Source organism: Trichechus manatus, unplaced genomic scaffold (genome assembly GCF_000243295.1).
Source record: "Trichechus manatus latirostris isolate Lorelei unplaced genomic scaffold, TriManLat1.0 scaffold00162, whole genome shotgun sequence".
NCBI classification, from domain to species: Eukaryota; Metazoa; Chordata; class Mammalia; order Sirenia; family Trichechidae; genus Trichechus; species Trichechus manatus.
In genome coordinates, this window is record NW_004444098.1 from 3,734,863 (window position 1) to 3,754,246 (window position 19,384).

General features: G+C 40.7%; 1 protein-coding gene and 1 non-coding gene across 3 annotated transcripts in view; one reads left to right on the plus strand and one right to left on the minus strand.

Moving 5' to 3' along the window:
• Window positions 1–19,384, minus strand: part of FRMPD4 (FERM and PDZ domain containing 4) — a 217,706-nt gene that overhangs the window by 153,000 nt on the left and 45,322 nt on the right. The gene's annotated exons all lie outside the window — the stretch shown is intronic.
• On the plus strand, window positions 15,985–16,055 carry TRNAG-UCC (transfer RNA glycine (anticodon UCC)). The gene has a single exon. It is a non-coding gene; the product is annotated as a tRNA-Gly (tRNA).

Consider the following 19,384-nt stretch of genomic DNA (forward strand, 5'->3'; position numbering starts at 1 on the left):
CTGTTTTCGTAAATGGCAACTTAATTACCTCCCCTTTAATCACGTCGTTTAAGGAATGTTTAGGACTCTAACATGATTGATGGCCTTAATAAGTTTATACAGTTTAAAAAGAGTTGAGCTGAATGATAAGCACAGTTTAACATGTCACTTGAAAACAGGGTATGATGGTTATCTGGGTGGATAAGTAAACCAAACAGGAAAATCGCTGTTGTTGATGGAATCATCAAAGCCTTTAAAAGTCTGGAACACACTGTAAATCTCCCCAAACCAAAAGAAAAAACAAACAAACCCACTGCGGTCGAGTCAATTCCAACTCCTAGTGACCCTCTAGGACAGAGGAGAACTGCTCCATAGGGTTCCCAAGAGGCAGCTGGTGGATTTGAACTGACAAACCTTTTGGTTAGCAGCGTTAACACTTAACCACTGCGCCACCAGGGCATATATAATGGATGGCATTTGAGGAACAAGGACCCCTTTCCTTAGGGGAACTTCTTGGGCAGTAGTAGTATGAGGAACATACTTTGGGAAATCGTCTTTCTAAGAAAAGGCAAGTATCCTCAGAATTGTGTATGTATACATAAAGTGCAAACTCAAACAATTTTTTTTCTATTTTCTTCACATTAGAAAAGGCTCCCTTTGTTTAATAGAGACAGAAAGAAAACCACTGTTATTTTATACCAATGCTCAGTGCTGGCTACGTAAAAGTAACCCTTTTTTGAAGCAAGTTAAGAGATTAAGAGACCACAGCTTTAGAGCTGGGACATTTTCAATCAAGTGAATAATTCGTAGACCTTTTTCAATTCTCTGAATCTTAGAATATTTATCATATCATGGAACTATAGACATAATTGTTCAGATGGTGATGAGCCAAGAATAGATGCTGCATTGGAAGGGGCTACGGGCCTCTAATTGAGCACTCCAGAAAAGCCAGGACATGGCCTGATTATTGCCAATTACAAGAGTCGAATTAAAACTTATCATCTACAATTATAGGACAGAATGACTGCTCGGAGCTGTAATCTCCAATCACTAAGACACAGTTAATCAAGATGGAAAGCTTGAAATGGCTCAGACACGGAAGGGGAAAGGCAGGAACGGAGAGAGGAAAAGCCTCTCCTTGTTTACTTCCCAGGAGCCCTGGTGGTGCAGTGGTTAAGAGCCGGGCTGTTAACTGAAATGTCAGCGGTTCAAACCCACCCGCTGCTCTGTGGCGATCTGCTTCTGTAAAGATTACAGCCTTGGAAACCCTATGGGGCAGTTCTACTCTGTCCTGTAGGGTGGCTATGAGTCAGACCCACAGCCCATACTTCATTTCGTCTGCCAAATGTCTAAAATTAAGAAATACATATATTACCACTATAGCAACACTTATCTGCAAATAACATTGATATGTTTTATATGCAAGTTAATAAGGGTTTTCTTATGATAATTTGTGTCACTTTCAGTTAATTATTTCACAGGCAGGACTGGACAGCCCAGTGGTTCATTCAATAAATTAAGGTCAATTTAACGATTCGGGTAGAAAATCTTGACCTCAAGGTTTAGGTTTGATGCAGATTGTTGTTGTAATGGGCCGTCAAGTAGATGTCAACTCATAGTGAGCCCATGTGACAGAGGAGAACTGCCCCATAGGGTTTTCTAGGCTGTCCTCTTTATGGGATGGAACCCTGGTGGCGCAATGTTTAAAGCACTCAGCTGCGAACCAAAAGGTCTGCGGTTTGAAGCCACCAGCAGCTCTGCAGAAGAAAAGACCTGGCGATCTGCTCTGGTAAAGAGTTCAGCCTTGAAAACCTTAGAGGGGGCAGTTCTACTCTGTCCGGTAGGGTTGCTATGAGTCTGAACCGAGTCCATGGCACACAGCAACCATCTTTACGGGAGCAGATCACCAGGTCTTTCTCCCCGGGAGCCACCGGGTGGGTTCTAACCACCAAGCTTTTAGTTAGGGGCCGAGCAGAGACGCAGATTACTCAGAGACACATAAACCAAAAATAAAATGTATTTTTATTTACTGAAATAACAGGACTTCTGCATTTTGTAACACAGGGCTGGGGAAAAAAGCAATGCTGAAGGTCGATACCTATTCAATATGAAAAACTCAGAGCAAGTTGAGTACCCATCTTTTCAGGGAGATTAGGACTGGGATGCTGCGGGAGGCACTATGGTGCAGAGCAAAGGGCTATGGATATACAGGGAGATGCCTTGGGCCAAAATTCTAACCTTGCCTTGGGCAAGTGGCTTCACCCCTAGCAACAGCTGGGGAATTTACAGGAGCCCAAATGGAATAACAGTGTAAAAGGCCTCGGTCAACTACGAAGTCCTCATCAATTTTTAAAAGTTACACGGAACGTGAGCATGAATTAGAGTATAAAGCAAATGCTCAAACTGAGGGTAACTGGAACCATTTAAAAAACTCCGTGCGTATTGTGGTCCATATCTGAGCTCCTTTTTTTTTTTTCTCTCTTTCCCCAAAAGATGCCTTCTGGTTTTAACCCAAGGCAGCTCGGAGGGTGACAAGACCACAGAACCACAAAGGAGTCGCTAGATTTTGATTTGGAAAAGGAGTCTGCAATTGGAGATATTGTATTCTACTTAGAAGGAAGAATTCTTTTAAATGCAAATGCTGGCGGTAAAGGGAGAACACCTCCCCTCTGGTGGGCTCAGCGGTGCTCTCTGCTGCTCCCCGGCAGAGGGACAGGATCTCTGCGCGCCCTGCCCTGTCTTTTCCACTGGAGACAAAGAAGAGCGATGGGGAATCAGCTGCAAAAGGAGGGACTGTGAGGGCAAGAAGAGGTTCTTAGGCACAGTCTCTCGCCAGGTGGGAACTAGGCAAGAGCTGACAGTACCGAATTTTACCTCAGCCCTGTGCTCCTGGCAAACAGCAACTGTTAAAGAAATCCCCCACTCTCTGTGTTCCAGGAAATAGCTTCCTGCTAGGAATCCCCCTTCCCCATAGGACTTAGAGAAGACTCTGGATGCCCCCTTGTTTACCTAAGATAAGGCCAGACACCAAAAACGAAAAGAACCAAACCCACTGCCGTTGAGTCGATTCCAACTCATAGCCATCCTATAGGACAGTAAAACTGCCCCATAGGGCTTCTAAGGCTGTAATCTTTACGGAAGGAGACAGCCACATCTTTCACCCGCGGAGCAGTTGGTGGGTTCAAACCACCTACCCTTCAGTTGGCAGCTGATTAACCACTGTGCCACCAAAACAGAAACAAACAAACCCGTTGCCGTCAAGTTAAATCCGACTCGTAGTGACCCTATAGGACAGAGTAGACCTGCCCCACAGGGTTTCCAAGGCCGAAATCCTTACGGAAGCAAACTGCCACATCTTTCTCCAGTGGAGCACCTGGTGGGTTCCAACCACTGACCTTTCTTTCACTTAGCAGCTGAGTGTTTAACCACAGTGACACCAGACCCTCCAAATTCCCCTTCTTTGTCTCATAGATGATTGCTGATCTGTTTTGTGCCCCACTAATCAACAACAACAATTAAACAAAACACAATGCTTGCTAACCAAATTGTGGTTCAGATTTTCTTCTGCCCCTAGGCCCTTGAACTTTGGCTCAACCAAAGCCTGAGGTAGCTTGAGCCAGCATAGGGCCCTTCTTAAGGGCCTCTCCCAGAGAATAAACTGGCCTCAGGGTAAAACATTCTCTGATCTACTAACCAATCATGTCCTCTTTCAGCCTACTTCCCTACACATGGTTCTGTCTAGCCTCATTTGTTAGGTGTTAGCTGTCAGCCAGTAGGCCCCCACTCGTTGACCCCATGTACAATGGAACAAGTTAACAAAATCATGGGAGATTTGCCAGTCATAGGTCTTGCAAATATTTTCCCAGTTGGCTTTTTAAATTCGTCGTGGTATTTGTGCTTTAATCTATTTAAATTTTGAAATAATTATTGTTAATAGTGATAGTCATTGCCAGCTTAAGCTTTATAAAGCCTGACAATCTCTTGGATAAATAAAGCATGATGGAAAGTGATTTGAACTATAGACTTAAACTATAGAATTAAAGACTTTCAAATACAAGGGATTGCTGATAGCACAAAGTATCTTTCTGTATGTATTCGTCAATCCTCTTGCTAAACACTGGTGTGGTTATCTTAACATTTTTCCTACTTCTAATATTTTCTTGCTTGTTAAAAATGAAATAGAGTTCCTGTAAAAATAAGCTTTATTCAGATTCAAAGACTTGCAAATTGGGAAGTGCCAAAATCAAAGTTCAAAATGGTGTTCCGAAGAGCGCACAGAAACACACGTCTTTTATACTCAGTTTTGCAGAACTTCGTACAGAGTTGGGAAGAGTACGGGGTCCATTTGATTGGCTGACATTCAGCATGCTCTTGTGAGACTCATTTATCAAGAATTTCTATTGGCTGGGGTACTCTACCTTAGCCCAGTTTCCTGTTTTCTAGAGCTGGTTCCTTCTGTTTCCTGTAACATTCTGGGCGGGCCACCTTAGAATGTCTTGGTCAAAAGTGTGGTCATGGGTCATGTACTCTAAAAAGCAGAAGCAGGGGTCTAGGACAAAATGGAGTCCGATTCAGACCTGTGTCAGCTATTTTAGTTATGTCCTGCGCCTCAGTTGTACAGTGCTCTTTCACACGCTAAACAAAATGCAGTGTTTGTGTGCACAATTCCAGAATAATATTGTTTCAAAAGCACTGAGCCCTGGCAGCTCAGTGTAAAGAGGCCTCTTCATTGTATGCTTGTCTTTAGATTTTTTTTCTTAGACAATCAGCATTTCTAGAAATACTGATAATTTTTTAAAATACACATATTTGGTTTATTCTTGAAACAGTCAAGGGTGTTCAGACGTTATTACGGACTAAGACTACCCATGTAACGTTCCATGTTGTTTCCTCTTTCCCCAAAGCCCAGGGCTCATCTCCAGGCAGTCAACTCCTGCTCACCATGCAAATCTCACCCCATCTACTCAGCCTTCTCCATTCCTGCTCATTTCTCTGTTTTAGCATTGGCTCTGTTGTATTGTGATTATCTCTCTGGAGATGGGTCCTCTCCACGAGACAGAAACCTCTTTAGCATCAGGACCACTGTTTTATTCGCTTTTTGTATCCTACCACCTAGCACATAGCCACCCCTAAGTATTTAAGGGATGAGTAAAAGCATACATGAATGCATGAATGATTAGAGAGAGTTGGGATTTTTAGATTTTATTTTCTTAGAAAAATCAACTCTATGTAGCTGAAACATCACAAAGAGACACAGCTATTTCATTTTAAATAAAACCCTTCTCTTAAATCCAAATGGCTCTAGGACAGCCAGCAGTGGAGGGCTCTAAGAAAATGGGTGCTGTGCAAATCCTCTGCCCTTGAAGCCTGTGGGACAGCGGTCCATCTTCCTTAGAAACCCACAACAGTAGGGATTCAGTCGCTATTTGTGTACTATAATAACTTAGACAACGGAAAGTACCAGCATTTCAGAATATGGCTGTGTTTGACAGAAACTAGAGGAGAATTTAGTGGAGGAAAAAAATGTTTCCTTCTCAAAATATAGGACCAAGAGGAAAATGTCTCATGGCTTACCTATCTTTGTAGGGAGCTTATACTGAAATGAAAGGAAGAAAATCAGCATTGATTCCTATGTTCTAACACTAAACTTTGGGTTATACCCAAGATTAGAATAAAGCATCCTTATTTTAAGGATCCCCGGTGGCGCAACGGTTACGTGCTTGGCTGTTAACCCAAAGGTTGGTAGGAGAAAGATGTGGCAGTCTGCTTCTGTAAAGATTATAGTCAAGAAAACCCTATGGGACAGTTCTACTCTGTCATATGGGGTCGCTATGAGTCAGAATCGATTATCGATGGCAAACAACAAGTGAGATAAGAAGTCCCTGGAGTCCCTGGGTGGTGCTAACCAAAAGGTTGGAGGTTCAAGTCCACGTAGAGGTACCTTGGAAGAATGGCCTGGAAATCTACTTCTGAAAGGTCACAGCTACTGAAAACCCTCTGGAACACAGTTCTATTCTGACACACGTAAGGTCGCCATGAGTTGGAGTTGACTCGATGGCAAACGGTTTGGGTTTTCTCGTCACTAAGAGCTGAGCTGTGAGGGCCAGTGTGGTGTGTGACCTTGGAGAAATAATATTTTTTGCCACTTTCTAAATGCCCACAAATACTCCTCAAACACAAGTGCTCCCCAAAGAGGCATAGTTCCTAAATCGGAAGAAGAGTGGGCAGTCATTAATACAGGCTATAATGTACAAGAACATCCCCACCAAGAGAAAGGAGAAATAGACTTTTCATAACACTTTCTTGACCATTTTTCTTTCCTTCAAGTTTTAGAAATTTAAGATGGCTCATCCTAGTGCTCTTTTTTTGAATTTCAAGGAAAAAAATTTTTTTCTTCAGTCATTTCTGTTGGCTTTATGAAAATAATCACACAGTGGAAAATTCATATATTTGTATTGATATTGTGTTGCTTGCAATATTATGAAGTAAACTCTTTTTGTAAGAAAAATGTAAGTATATTGAGTATTCGGGAGGCAGTCATGGTGGTGAGATTATTACAAATAACATACAGAAAACAAAATGCATGGTGGCAAGGATTTTTAAATTGTTGGGAAGACCTGAGTCTTCCCTAGGGCTTGCTGGGAGCTAGGGTTTGGTCTAGAACAAGCAAAGACTCAAACCTGTGCAATATTGTGGAGAAGGTAAAGCTTGTTACAATTCTTTTTCTGTTTTTGCTGCATTCCATTTCCTTCAGTTCTCAAGGTCCCATTGTATTCATATCATCCCCTGTTGTTAGCTGCCATAGAGTCAGCCCCCAACTCATGGGGACCTCATGCTGCCCGTCCCCATTACCAGTTGGGGATCAGTCTCAGTCTGGAAGCCCCACTGAAACCTGTTCAGCAGCAGAGCCAACCAAGCCTCCACTGCCAGACAGGTGGTGACTGCTCATGAGGTGCACTCTGGGAATCGAACCTGGGTGTCCCACATGGAAGGCAAGAATTCTACCACTGAACCACCACTGCCCTCTGTCATCTACTTGATTCTAATTTGGTTCTGTAGCTGACGTTCTGTATGAGACATTGGGCTGGGCTGTAGGAGACCCAGTTTTCAGTCCCTCCTTCTTGGGATTCAGGAGCTCTTGTGCTTTTGATGTCCCCAGCACTTGGAACTGGTTCCAAGTCTCCCCCAGTTCAGACAACACAATCATCGCCTCCAACTACTCAGTGCCTTGCCTTTGGAATGACAAATGTGATGAACAGAATTGTGTTTCAGAATTAACAGGCTAAAGCTTTACGCTTTCATCTTAATAAACTTTTTATTTTGGAAATATTTTAGATTTATAGAAAACTTGCAAAGACAGAGAGTTCTCATTCCCCTTTACCCAGACTCCCCCCATTGTTAACGTCTCAACAAAGAAAGCGACCTTGTTCTTTTACTATTAACTACGCTCCAGGCTTTCACTGGATTTCATCAGTTTTTCAATTACGTGTTTTTTTCTGGTCCAGGATCCATTTCAGAGTGCCATACTGCATTTATTTGTCATGTCTCTGTAGTCTCCTCTGGTCTGTGACAGTTGCTCAGTGTGCCCTTGTTTTTAGTGGTCTTGACGGCTTTGAGAAGTACTGGTCAGGTATTTGATGGAATGCTCCTCAAATTGCGTTTGTCTGATGTTTTCTTCATGATTAGACTAGGTTCTGGGTTTGGGGAAAGAATACAGAGGGGAAGCGCCCTTCTCATCATAGCATGTCAGCGGTACATGATACCCACATGATTTATCACTGGTAATGTGACCCCTGATCACCTGGCCAAGATAGTGGTTGCCAGGGTTCTCCACTGTCAAGTTATTTTTCTTCCCTGTTCCATATTTTACTCTTTGGAAGCAAGTCATTGTGTGCAGCCCACACTCAAAGGGGATGCGGTGGGATTAAGCGCCACCTCCTAAAGACGAAGCTTATCTACATAAATTATTTGGAATACTTCTGTAGGGAAGATTTGTCTCTTCTCTCCATTTATTTATTTACTAAATCATTTCTTCATATTAGTATGGACTCATATTTGTTTTTTTACAGTGGGCTAGAACCCAGTACTTTGTTGTGATTTTGTTGCTCAAATTTTCCAGGTTGGCTCTGACATGCCCGCATCTTTTTGTTTTCTGAGCACTTCCTCATTTTCTGGTACTACAAGACACTGAAGGCTCTTATAGTTTCCTTGTTCTGGCCCCAGAATCAGCCATTTCTCCAAGGAGCCCCGTTTGCTTTTATTAGAGAATGGTACAACCCCTTCGCTTTAATAGGAGCTTAAATCGGAGTCATGTGCCTTAACCTGAAGTTGATCCCACTTAACTGATTCCAATTACAATGACTTATTGAGTATAAAGTTCATTTATTATACTCTGTAAGTACCTGCTTAGTGGAATTAAACATTAAATTGTGAAACTGCAAGTTCTAAGACTAGAGTCATTTTGGGGGAAAATGCTGCACCTCTGTGTCATCCATTCTTAGAACCACATGGCGTCTTCACGCCATAACGCACACATGGCTGAAGAATAAACTCTACCAGGCCATATTCCACTGTCTGTCATGATTTTATCACAAAATAGAAATCTCAGCCATTTAGATTTAGAAAACTATCATCCAATTAATCTCTGGTTATATAAAGTTGAAAGCAGCATGTCTACTCCAATCTGAAAAGTAAATCCCACGTAGACCAAGCTTAGTGCTCAGACAACATGGTATCATCTTGAAGATGCGCTGTGATTATCACGTCAGTTCCTAACTCCATGTCTAATATTACTTAAAAACGATGTTTACAGTACTGGTTCTCAACCCAACTGTCGGGACACAATGGCATTAGAGTTTCTTGGGGAGCATTCCAGGCAAATTACATCAGTATCTAGGGGAAAGCCACGCTCCCCAGGTTTCCATCAGGCAGCTAAGCTTGTGTATCAAGAAACAATGCTCCATGGATACTTTCACTTTTCTGCATGGTTGGTGCTTTGTGAGCAAACAGCACTGGCACTTGGTTTAAGGGATAACTGAGTAGCAACCTGAAATATGGAGGCCCTGCGGGTGATAGGAAGTCTTCTCTCTCCCTGGAGCCCTGTGTTGACATTCCAGGGTGGTGAAGCAGAGACCTTCCCTTCCCCTCCCCAGAGAGGATGTGTTCACACTTCAGAGCAAAGTCATCGTCTCTCTCTCCAGAGGGGAGGATGGACCAGATGTCCTATACAAGCTCTGGATTTCGTAATTTCAGAGTTTCTCTCCTGTAGCACAAACCTCCCCTGCACATTGGGTGTCTCTGCCTCTCATGGGCATGGGAAGAACTGACCGGTGAGCAAGCAGTCCGTCTCATGCAGAGTCTGGTGTGTGCACATGCGCGCACACATGCAAACACACGCAACTGCAACAGGCTGATTCTCTAGCTCGCGAGTAGTGTAACATCTCAGACCCTTTACAGCTTTAGACTCACCCGTGAGAAGCACTACTTCAGGGAAACCAGGGCTGAGCTTCCACTGGCCCCCACTGGTTTGGTGATATCTGTTGTTTATGGCAGATTCGTCAGTGCCCATACTGCAAATACTGTTATAATATTTTGAATAGCATCCCGATGAGAAACATTAAACATACAGAACTCCAAGGTTTCACCTGGGAAACCGTCTTTGCCTAATTGGATGCAAACAGAGAAGAGACCAAGATTTGCTTCTGCCCAGACAAGCCTCCTAACAGATTGTAGCCAAATCTGTGCTTCCAATGGTGTTTTGCTCTGGGTCTCAGCACGCCAGGGCTGTCCACAGGGCGTGTATTTATGTGAGCTTTCAACTCAATTTCCTGTGTTTCATTTTGTTTCCTCCTTCAACTAACACCATTTGAAAAGAATGAAAGACCTAACCATAACACTTTGTACCTTTTTCGCACATTTTATTTTTCCTCCTAAGGAGCTAAAATTACTTCACACCGAGTTCCTCGGAGATCATCAAAAGAAGTCTCCGAGGTAGGTAGATTGCAAGTGTTTTCATAATTGTTTAGATAAGAGAAATGATCTGCTTGCTATGGCCAGAAACAGAAAGCATAAATATAGATAAATTTACTCGACATCACACAAGAGAATATTCAAACATGCTGACGATACCTTGTGAGTTACAGTCTACTCTTCTCTGTAAAATAGTTTAAGAGGAAAACCTCATAACCACATGGAAACTTAAGGAAATTGTATTTCCAAGTTATAGAAAGACGATCATTTATTTTCAAGCCTCTCTGGAGAATAACCATCTCCCTCACTGCCCCTCCCCAGATTCAGGTTCATCTAAGCAGGATGAACATGATTTAAGTGTAAATCATGCATATTACGTTCTAATGGAAAATGAAAGTAGAATCTGTTGAACAAATCCGTTTTGCTTATTTAAAGAGACTGACCTGGTCATAGGTTACATTTGATGAATGAATGCGGGATGGGCACATGTAGACTTGGGTTTGGCTGAAGTCTTTCAGGGAAAAAGATACCCTCCCAGTTTCCATATACGTACCACAGTGAGGGGTGTTTACTCACCCTTTGATGGACTCCCTGGGTGGTGCAAATGGTTAAGTGCTCAACTACTGATCAAAAGGCTGGCCGTTAGAACCCCCCTAGAGGCACCTCAGAAGGCCTGGCAATCTGCTTCTGAAAGGTCATAGCCATGAAAACTCTATGGAGCACAGTTCCACTCTGTACATATGAGGTCACCATATAAAATATATAAAACTTTAAAACTATGTCTCTCGTGAACGATATGTTGAGTTTTACCAGTCCTGAATTAATTGAAAAATATTTAAACTTCTGAAAAGATTTTTAGACGTTTGGACTTACTGATTTCTTCAGTGCCCATGAAAAGTAAGAAAAGGTGAGTAATATTCACGCCCCGGTGGTGCAGTAGTTAAGAGTTTGGCTGCTAGCCAAAAGGCCAGCAGTTCGAACTCACTAGCTGCTCCTTGGAAACCCTATGGGGCAGTTCTACTCTGTCCTATAGGGTTGCTATGAGTCGGAATCGACTCAACAGCAACGGGAATATTCACATCTATATTTAATATCAATAGTTAATATTAAATTTAATATTTAAAGTGTTAAAAAGCAAAGCTGTCACCTTGAGGACTAAGGTGTACCTGACTCAAGCCACGGTATTTTCAATCATCTCATATGCATGCGAAAACTGGACAATGAGTAAGGAAGCCGGAAGAAGAACTGACGCATTTGAATTATAGCGTTGTCTTGGAAGAAGTACAGCTAGGATGCTCCTTAGAAGCGAAGATAATGAGGCCTCTTTTCACTTTGGACATGTTATCAGGAGGGACCTGTCCCTGGGGAAGGACATCATGCGTGGTAGAGTAGAGGGTCAGTGAAAGAGAGGAAGACCCTCAACGAAATGGACTGACACGGTGGCTGCAACAATGGGCTTAAACGTAACAATTGTGAGGATGGTGCAGGACCGGGCAGTGTTTCATTCTGTTGGGCATGGAGTCGCCATGAGAACCACCTCGACGGCACCTAACAAACAATAACAATATTCACAATTTCCACTTGACTGAGAAATCAGTGTTAAAGCTGTCAAAAAAGATGAAGGAAGGTGCAAACGCTGGGGAGAACGCCTACTCCCAGATGCTGGGAAGTGGCAACAAATGTATACACACCAATTATTGTCCCGACACCTGTCATGCTAGGTTTGAAAAGATGAAGTAATCCTTTATTGAGGGTCACCGGAAAGAGTAAACATTCACAGCTGATTAAATTTTATTTTTTCTTAGGTGCAAAACTTTACTTTATTTTCCTATTTTGTTTGTAGTAGTTTCAGAAAAGCACACCATTGCTTTTTTTGCATTTTTAAAGAAAGCATACACTCTTTAAAATTTTTTCTTAAAATTAGGAGTCATCGTTATGAAGTCAAATTACTGTAAAGTCTAATCACTCCTCGGCGTTCCCTCAGATGACTGTGTTGTATTGGTTCCTTTTGAGTCCAGCGCCTCCTCTCTTGCTGACTCCCTTTCTCCTCTGTCAATCCCAGCTGTTCAGGGGGCATTTTTGCATATCTCTAGGTTCTCAACTCTGTTGCAGGTAGTTTTGGCAACTCTAAGATAAGTGAGGGGGTAGTGGTGGATCAGTGACAGAATTCTCGACTTCCATGTGGTAGACCTGGCATCCGTTCTCCGCCAGTGCACCTCATGCGCAGCCACCACCCATCTGTCAGTGGAGGCTTTCATGTTGCTACGATGCTAAACAGGTTTCAGTGGGCCTTCCAGACTAAGTTGGACTAGGAGGAAAGGCCTGGTGATCGACTTCCAAAAATCAGCCCATGAAAACCCTATAGATCACAATGGTCCAACCATAACTGATCAAGGTTATGGCACAGGACCGGGCAGGGTTCAGTTCCATTGTGCATGGGGCTGCCAGGAGTCAAGGGCCAACTTGGGTGTGGGCAGCTAACAGCAACAAGATACCAACAAGATAAATGAACTTCAGATAAAAGAAGCAGAAGCATATATTTGAATATAGGTTTTGAATGAGGGAAAATATAATTACGGAATCACAGACTTTTATAGCTGAAAGAGAACACTTACCAATGGTGTGTATACTGCCTGATATTTTATCATGAGAGTTAAATCAATATTTTTTTCAGTGGATCTTGAAAAAGGTATTAGGAATTATGACTAAATAGATTCTGTCTCTTCCTAAATTCAGTAAATCCTCTTTGAAAGTGCTCTGTGATTGCAAAGAATTTGCAAAAGAAAACTTTATTTCCTCTCTGAACCAAATCTTGAGTCTCTGAGATAGAAACCAAGGGGGGGCATATTGAAAATGGAGTCAACGTTATTGTTTAGGGAACAAAATCTAATTTGAAGATATCAACTTTCTCTTCCTTACGTTTGCAATTAAAACAAATTGTTCAACCAAGCAAAAATTTCAGGTCCCCACTGTAGTGGGTTGAATAGTGGCCTCAAAATTCACGTCCAACTAGAACCTCAGAATGTGAACTTATTTGGAATAAGGATCTTTGTAGATGTAGTTAAGGTAAGGATCTGAGATGAGATCATCCTGGATTAAGGTGGGCACTAAATACAATGATGAGTGCCCTTATAAGACACAGAGACACAAAGAGAAGGCCGTGTGAAGAAGGAGGCAGAGATCAGAGTTACAGACAGTCCCCAGATTACGAACGAGTTCTGTTCCTAAGTCTGTCTTTAAGTCGAATTTCTTCGTAAGTCGAAACAGTTAGATACGTTTCGTATCTAACGTCAGTGGAATGTTTGTCTTACTATATGGTATATAGTGTACCTTTCTATGCATAAAAACATTAAAGACACACTTCCAGATATACTAAAACATCTTTAACATAATAATACAGTAATAATAACGTTTTGATGCGTGTTACAAAGTAGCGCCCGTTTGTTATTAGGAACCATTGTTTGTACCTCGAATTTTTAATATAATAGGCTTTGCGGGGGTTGGTTCATAACTACGGGTTGTACTTAAGTCAGACTTGAAACTATGAACTATGAGAGAAGAAATTTCTGTTCTTTTAACCCACAAAGTTTGTAGTAATTTGTTACAGCAGCTCTAGGAAACTAATACACCATACATTACACAATTTTCTGTAACTAAATGTTTATTTGGGGGGTAGTAGTGGTTCAGGGTCGCTATGAGTCAGAATCCACTCGATGGCAATGGGTTTGATTTGGTTTAGTGGATCAGTGGTAGAATTCTTGCTTTCCATCCGGGAGGCCCGGGTTTGATTTCCAGTCAAGGTACCTCATGCACAGCCACAGATTTCAGCAGAGCTTTCAGACTAAGATACATTAGGAAGAAAGGCTTGGCAATCTACTTCTGAAAAAATCAGCCAACGAAAAACCTACAGATCACAATGGTCTGATCCCATTGTGCTTTGGGTAGCTATGAGTTGGGGTGATTTGATGGCAGCTAAAAACAAGTGTTTATTTATATGATGACCTCAATGGAGCGTACGATCATGCCCTAAGTAGAAGATCTTTTGACTCTCTTCCAAACCTCCCGTGTTTTGTTAACTCTTTCCAGCTGATCTATAAGTAATTCCTTCCAAACCTCCACTATTTCTCTTGTGCTTTTGTTTCTCATGTGCACTACTGATACTTTATTTGAAGGCGTGCTTACTTCTAAGTCAATCAGCCCTAAAAATTCCTTGACCAAAGTCTGGCAGTGTATATGGTATGCAGCCTCAATAACTTCTTTGTGTTCAAGAAACTATTTTGGGTAATGGGCAGGCACATTTTGACAGTTAAAAAATTGCAAATACTTAAAAAGAAATTGCAAATTCTGATGGTTCAGTGTAGACATCAGTATAAAACTGAAGGATAACACCCACAGAATAATGCTATGCCCTGAACTTGCCCCTTTCACCCTTGGAGACTGTTTTAATGCTTTCATTATTTGAATAAACCCATTTAGTAACTACTGCTGCTGTCTTCCTGAAAGACGTTGCTTTTGCTTGTCTTTCTTATGAGCAAGGAAAAAAATTCTGGTTTTTTCCCTGTTATTGCCTATTGAGTTGGAGTCAACTTGATGGAAGCGGGATTTTTTTTTTTAATTGCCTATTGAAAGCAAAATGGCTTTTCAAAAATATGACATCTATCACGCTGTAACAGACATCATTTAGCAAATACAGTTTATATTTTAAAGTCAGATCACTTCCCACAAACATGTCTTGAATTATAAAGCACAAAATGTCTGGTTTTCACTGTAAGCTCACAGTTGCAAAGATAGAGAATATGCATTGCTTTTGTTTTGTTTACAAAAAGACAACTTTGGTCATTTAAATGTCTGTAGGCCACTTTCTATGCTTTTTCTTTCTGTCAATGACTTATGAGGCATGACCTTATTCTTCTTCACTTCCAGATAATGTACCCTCATTTTTTTTTTTAAGGAGAATGCACATGACAGTTTTGCATGAGCAATTAAACTCGTGAGGGTCAAATGAAACATGTACAGGTTCATTGCAGCCCATGATGGGATGTACAAATGGTAGCCATTATTTTCCCACAAGAACCATGTAGCAGTGACTTTGGGAAAGAATGTGAAAGTGAATTTATATATTCAATCTCAGAAAAAAGCTATAAAATTATAACGAAGTCTTCTGACATCCATAACGGCATAAAACCCAATTTAAAGAAAAAAGAATTTCGAGTTGTATCACTGATAGACGCAGTAGAAAAGAGACAAACCAATTGCCACTGAGTTGACGCCAACTCATGGAGACCCCATGTGAGTCAAAGTAGAACTGTGCCCCAGAGAATTTTCAATGGCTGATTTTTCAGAAGTAGATTGCCAGGCCTTTCTTCCAAGGTGTCTCTGGGTGGACTCGAACCCCCAACCTTTTCGTTAGTAGCTGAGCATGTTAACTGTTTGTACCATCCAGGGACTCCAGAAAAGAGACAAAAGGCCTGAACTCCACTCTGACACTTGGTAATGCACCAGTTAACTGGGAGTCAGAAGTGGAGGGTGGAGGTTTAATTAGCAGGATGAGAATATTTATAGAATTCTAGACTTTTTTGTTCCAGCTCAAGGAGAAAAGAAGAGGCATGAGATGATTTTAAAAGAGGAAAATTAATGCGAAGAAAAGGGAAGTGGACGATGGGTATTACGGATGTCACTTTGGTGCTGAAAGGAGAAATACATTTTCCTTTCTGACCTAGTATGCATATATAAACACATATTTATTTAGAGCGAAACAAAAGTTTTCCCAAACAATATTTACACTATTCACAATGCACTCTATTTTCTATTTTAATCTAGGTCGTATTTTAAAATGCTGGTTGGGACTTACTGAATGGATTTCAGGAGTTACTAATAGGTCATGGCTGCCATTTGAGAAACAGTGACCCAGGCAGCCTTGGAAGGCACAGTCTTCAGGAATCTCTCTGCATGTGAGCAACCATGGTCTGCATTTCAGTAGGACATGAGTGCATTAGTGGGCCATGCTTTGAGGGTTAACACCACCCCCAGAACAGAACACTGGTGGTTCAGTGGTAGAATTCTCGCCTTCCATGCGGGAGACCTGGGTTCAATTCCCAGCCAATGCACCTCATGCACAGCCACCACCTGTCTGTCACTGGAGGCTTGTATGTTGCTAGGATGCTAAGAGGTTTCAGAGGAGCTTCCAGACTAAGACAGATTAGGAAGAAAGGCCTGATGATCTACTTCTGAAAATCAGCCAACGAAAACCCTATGGATCCCCGAGTCTGGTCCACAATATCTCATGGGGATGGCACAGGACTAGGCAGTGTTTCATTCCATTGTGCCTGGGGTCACCATGAGTCAGGGGCCAAGGCCACAGCAGCTAGCAACAACAACACTTCATGGAGTAGTCTGCTGCAGTTAAAAACAGTTGCCTAGGTATATCTACTGTAACAGGAGTGGAGCTCACCAAGTTATGGGCCACCCAGACAAGATAAGTTAGAAAAGCAAAGTGTAACAAAGGAACGTAGCTGTGAATTGAGTTGGGGACATAAGTGCAAAGAAGGGAAACACTTAAAGTAAATTTAAAACATAGTTATTTGACTAGGTATTAACCTTTCTAGCAGGATATAGTCTAAGGACAAAAAGAAGTCCAAAAAAAATTTAACCATTTCCAGTATATATTGTTGGTGTTGGTATTAGCATTCTGAGACAATATGGGATGAAGCAAAAGAATTCTTATTGTGGTGTTGTAAGAGAGCTATGGAGAAAGCAGATACAGTTGTAACATCAATGAAGTTACATAAAAATCTTGTAGTCCTGAATTTGTATTGCAAGTATGAAGTTATGATGTATTTTATCTTAAAAAAAAAAAAATTATTTCCTAGCCCTGCTTACTGAAAAGGCCTCAAATAACAATGACTAATCCAGTAGTAGTGAGTACGCCTACCACCTAGATTTTGCATTTAAATACTATTTGTCACTAAAAGCAACCATGGCTTCTTGGAGAAATGGCTGATTCCGGTTCTAGGGCAGGAAATGTACAAATGATCCTGGAACTTCCTGTCACAGGAGAAAGCAAATGCACAATGACATAAGAAAATGTCATTTGAGGGATACTAGGGAAGACTCATTAACAACCTGCAATATACAGATGACACATCCTTGCTCTCTGAAAGCAAAGAGGACTTGAAGCTCTTACTGATGAAGGTAAGAGACCACAGCCTTCAGTCTGGATTACACCTCAACATAAAAATCCTCACAACTGGACCAATAAGCAACATCATGATAAATGGAGAAAAGACTGAAGTTGTCAAGGATTTCATTTCACTTGGATCCACAATCAACACCCATGGAAGCAGCAGTCAAGAAATCAAAAGACACATTGCACTGGGCAAATCTGTTGCAAAAGACCTCTTTCAAGTGTTAAAATGCAAAAATTTCACTTTGAGGACTAAGGTGTGCCTGACCCAAGCCATGGTGAGAGGAACATGTTACACACACCATGGGTATGTAACGAACAAAACCCGACTATAGGCATCTCTACAGAATGAACCAAACAGTTTCTTCAACAAATACATGGGAAGAAAGTAAAAACCCTATAGATCAAGAAAGATTTGAGAGACATATCAACCAAGAGCTCTACGTCATCTTATTTAGATACTGATTTACCCAAACAAACTTAAAAAATTCATGAGACCATTGGGGAAGTTTGGACACGAAATGGATGTTTGGTGGTATTATGAAATTGCTATGTTCCTTAGGTGTGAAAATGGTATTGTCATTTTCTTTTAGAGATATATACTAAAAGACTTGAGTAAATGGTATAATGTCTGGGCTTTGCCGCAAGTAATCTCAGTGGGAGAGAATCCGGCAGGGACAGAGATGAAATAAGATTGGGCATGAGTTAAAAATTGTTCAACCTGCATGATGGGAACACAAGAGTTCACTGTATTCTTCTATTTTCATTTATGTATGTAATTTTCTGAAACAAAAATTATTTCTAAAAATAAAATATTCAATGAAAAAAGTAAGAAACAATTATATATGTAAATATATTATTTACAAAATAAATTAAGAAAACATGCTCACAAAATAATACCTATCAATGCATATTTTATAAGGGCACAGATAAATAAAAGAATATACATGGAAGATAATGTTCCCTAGGAGAGAAAAAGTAAAGGGGAATATATATATATATATATATATATACACACACACACATACATATAAAACCAAACCAAACTCATTGCCGTCGAGTCGATTTCGACTCACAGCGACCCTATAGACCAGAGTAGAACTGTTCCATAGGGTTCCCAAAGAGCGGCTGGTGGATTCAAACTGTTGACCTTTTGGTTAGCAACCGAATGCTTAACCACTGTGCCACCAGGGCTCCATTTATATATAGATAAAACACACATTCACATAAATATATATGCTATATACACATTATATATACGTATTATATGTAGAATATAGAAGAGAGAATATATAAACACAGATGTATGTAGATACAGATGTGTGTGACCAGTAGCAGGACTTAGGTGGGTCGAAACTGATTATGTTCTATGAATTTAGGAGTATTATTAAATCAATTTTATGCACCCACAACCCAAAAGAAAAAAAAGCGCTGGATATATATGGAAAACAGTTTTTTTTTGCTACGTTATTTCACTTAGAAAATGAATACTGTTTAATAAATGGATTGGAAAACTGCTTTCAAAGTTGAAGCTGCAAATACAGTACTACAGTTTTTTCCTCAGCGTGCTATTATTCTAAAATGTTCAATAGCAGTGCACCTCAGTGACTCCAAAATAAATGATTCCACTCTTTCCAGCGAACAAATATCTGGTAGAATGCTCTTGTTTATTATTTTTTTATATTCATAAGAGTTGTTTTTTTTCTCCCAAAGAAGATGCTAACATCTACAAAGTTATTATGGATCCGTTTAGTCCAGGGACTATTTAACACTTTGGCCTGATTATTCTCCTCACCTAACATAGAACTCTAAAATATTAATAGAATTTATTGTCATTGATTATATAGATATTAATTATGGATTGAAACACCTATGAGTTTAAAGCCTCTATCTACACACCTGCTACTTTTCAATATGTAATTACATCTAATTACTTCCTCTGTTAGAAGAATATTTCTCCAAGTCCCAGAGTGCTCTATTGAAGGAAGACATAATGCAAATTTTTTTTAATTCTACGTAAAACTGACCCCGTAACATAGGTATATGTTTTTGCTAGAATAACAAAATGTCATAGATTCTTAGGTTAGGAGATATAAATAATCACTAACTTTATCAGTCTCCTCAATGATATCCTTGTTAACTGCATCTAGAAGAGTTGTCTTAGGCTGGGTTCTCTAGAGAAGCATTGCCAGTAAAGCTATAAATATATATGTTGTGTTGTTGTTAGGTGCTGTTGAGTCGATTCCGACTCAT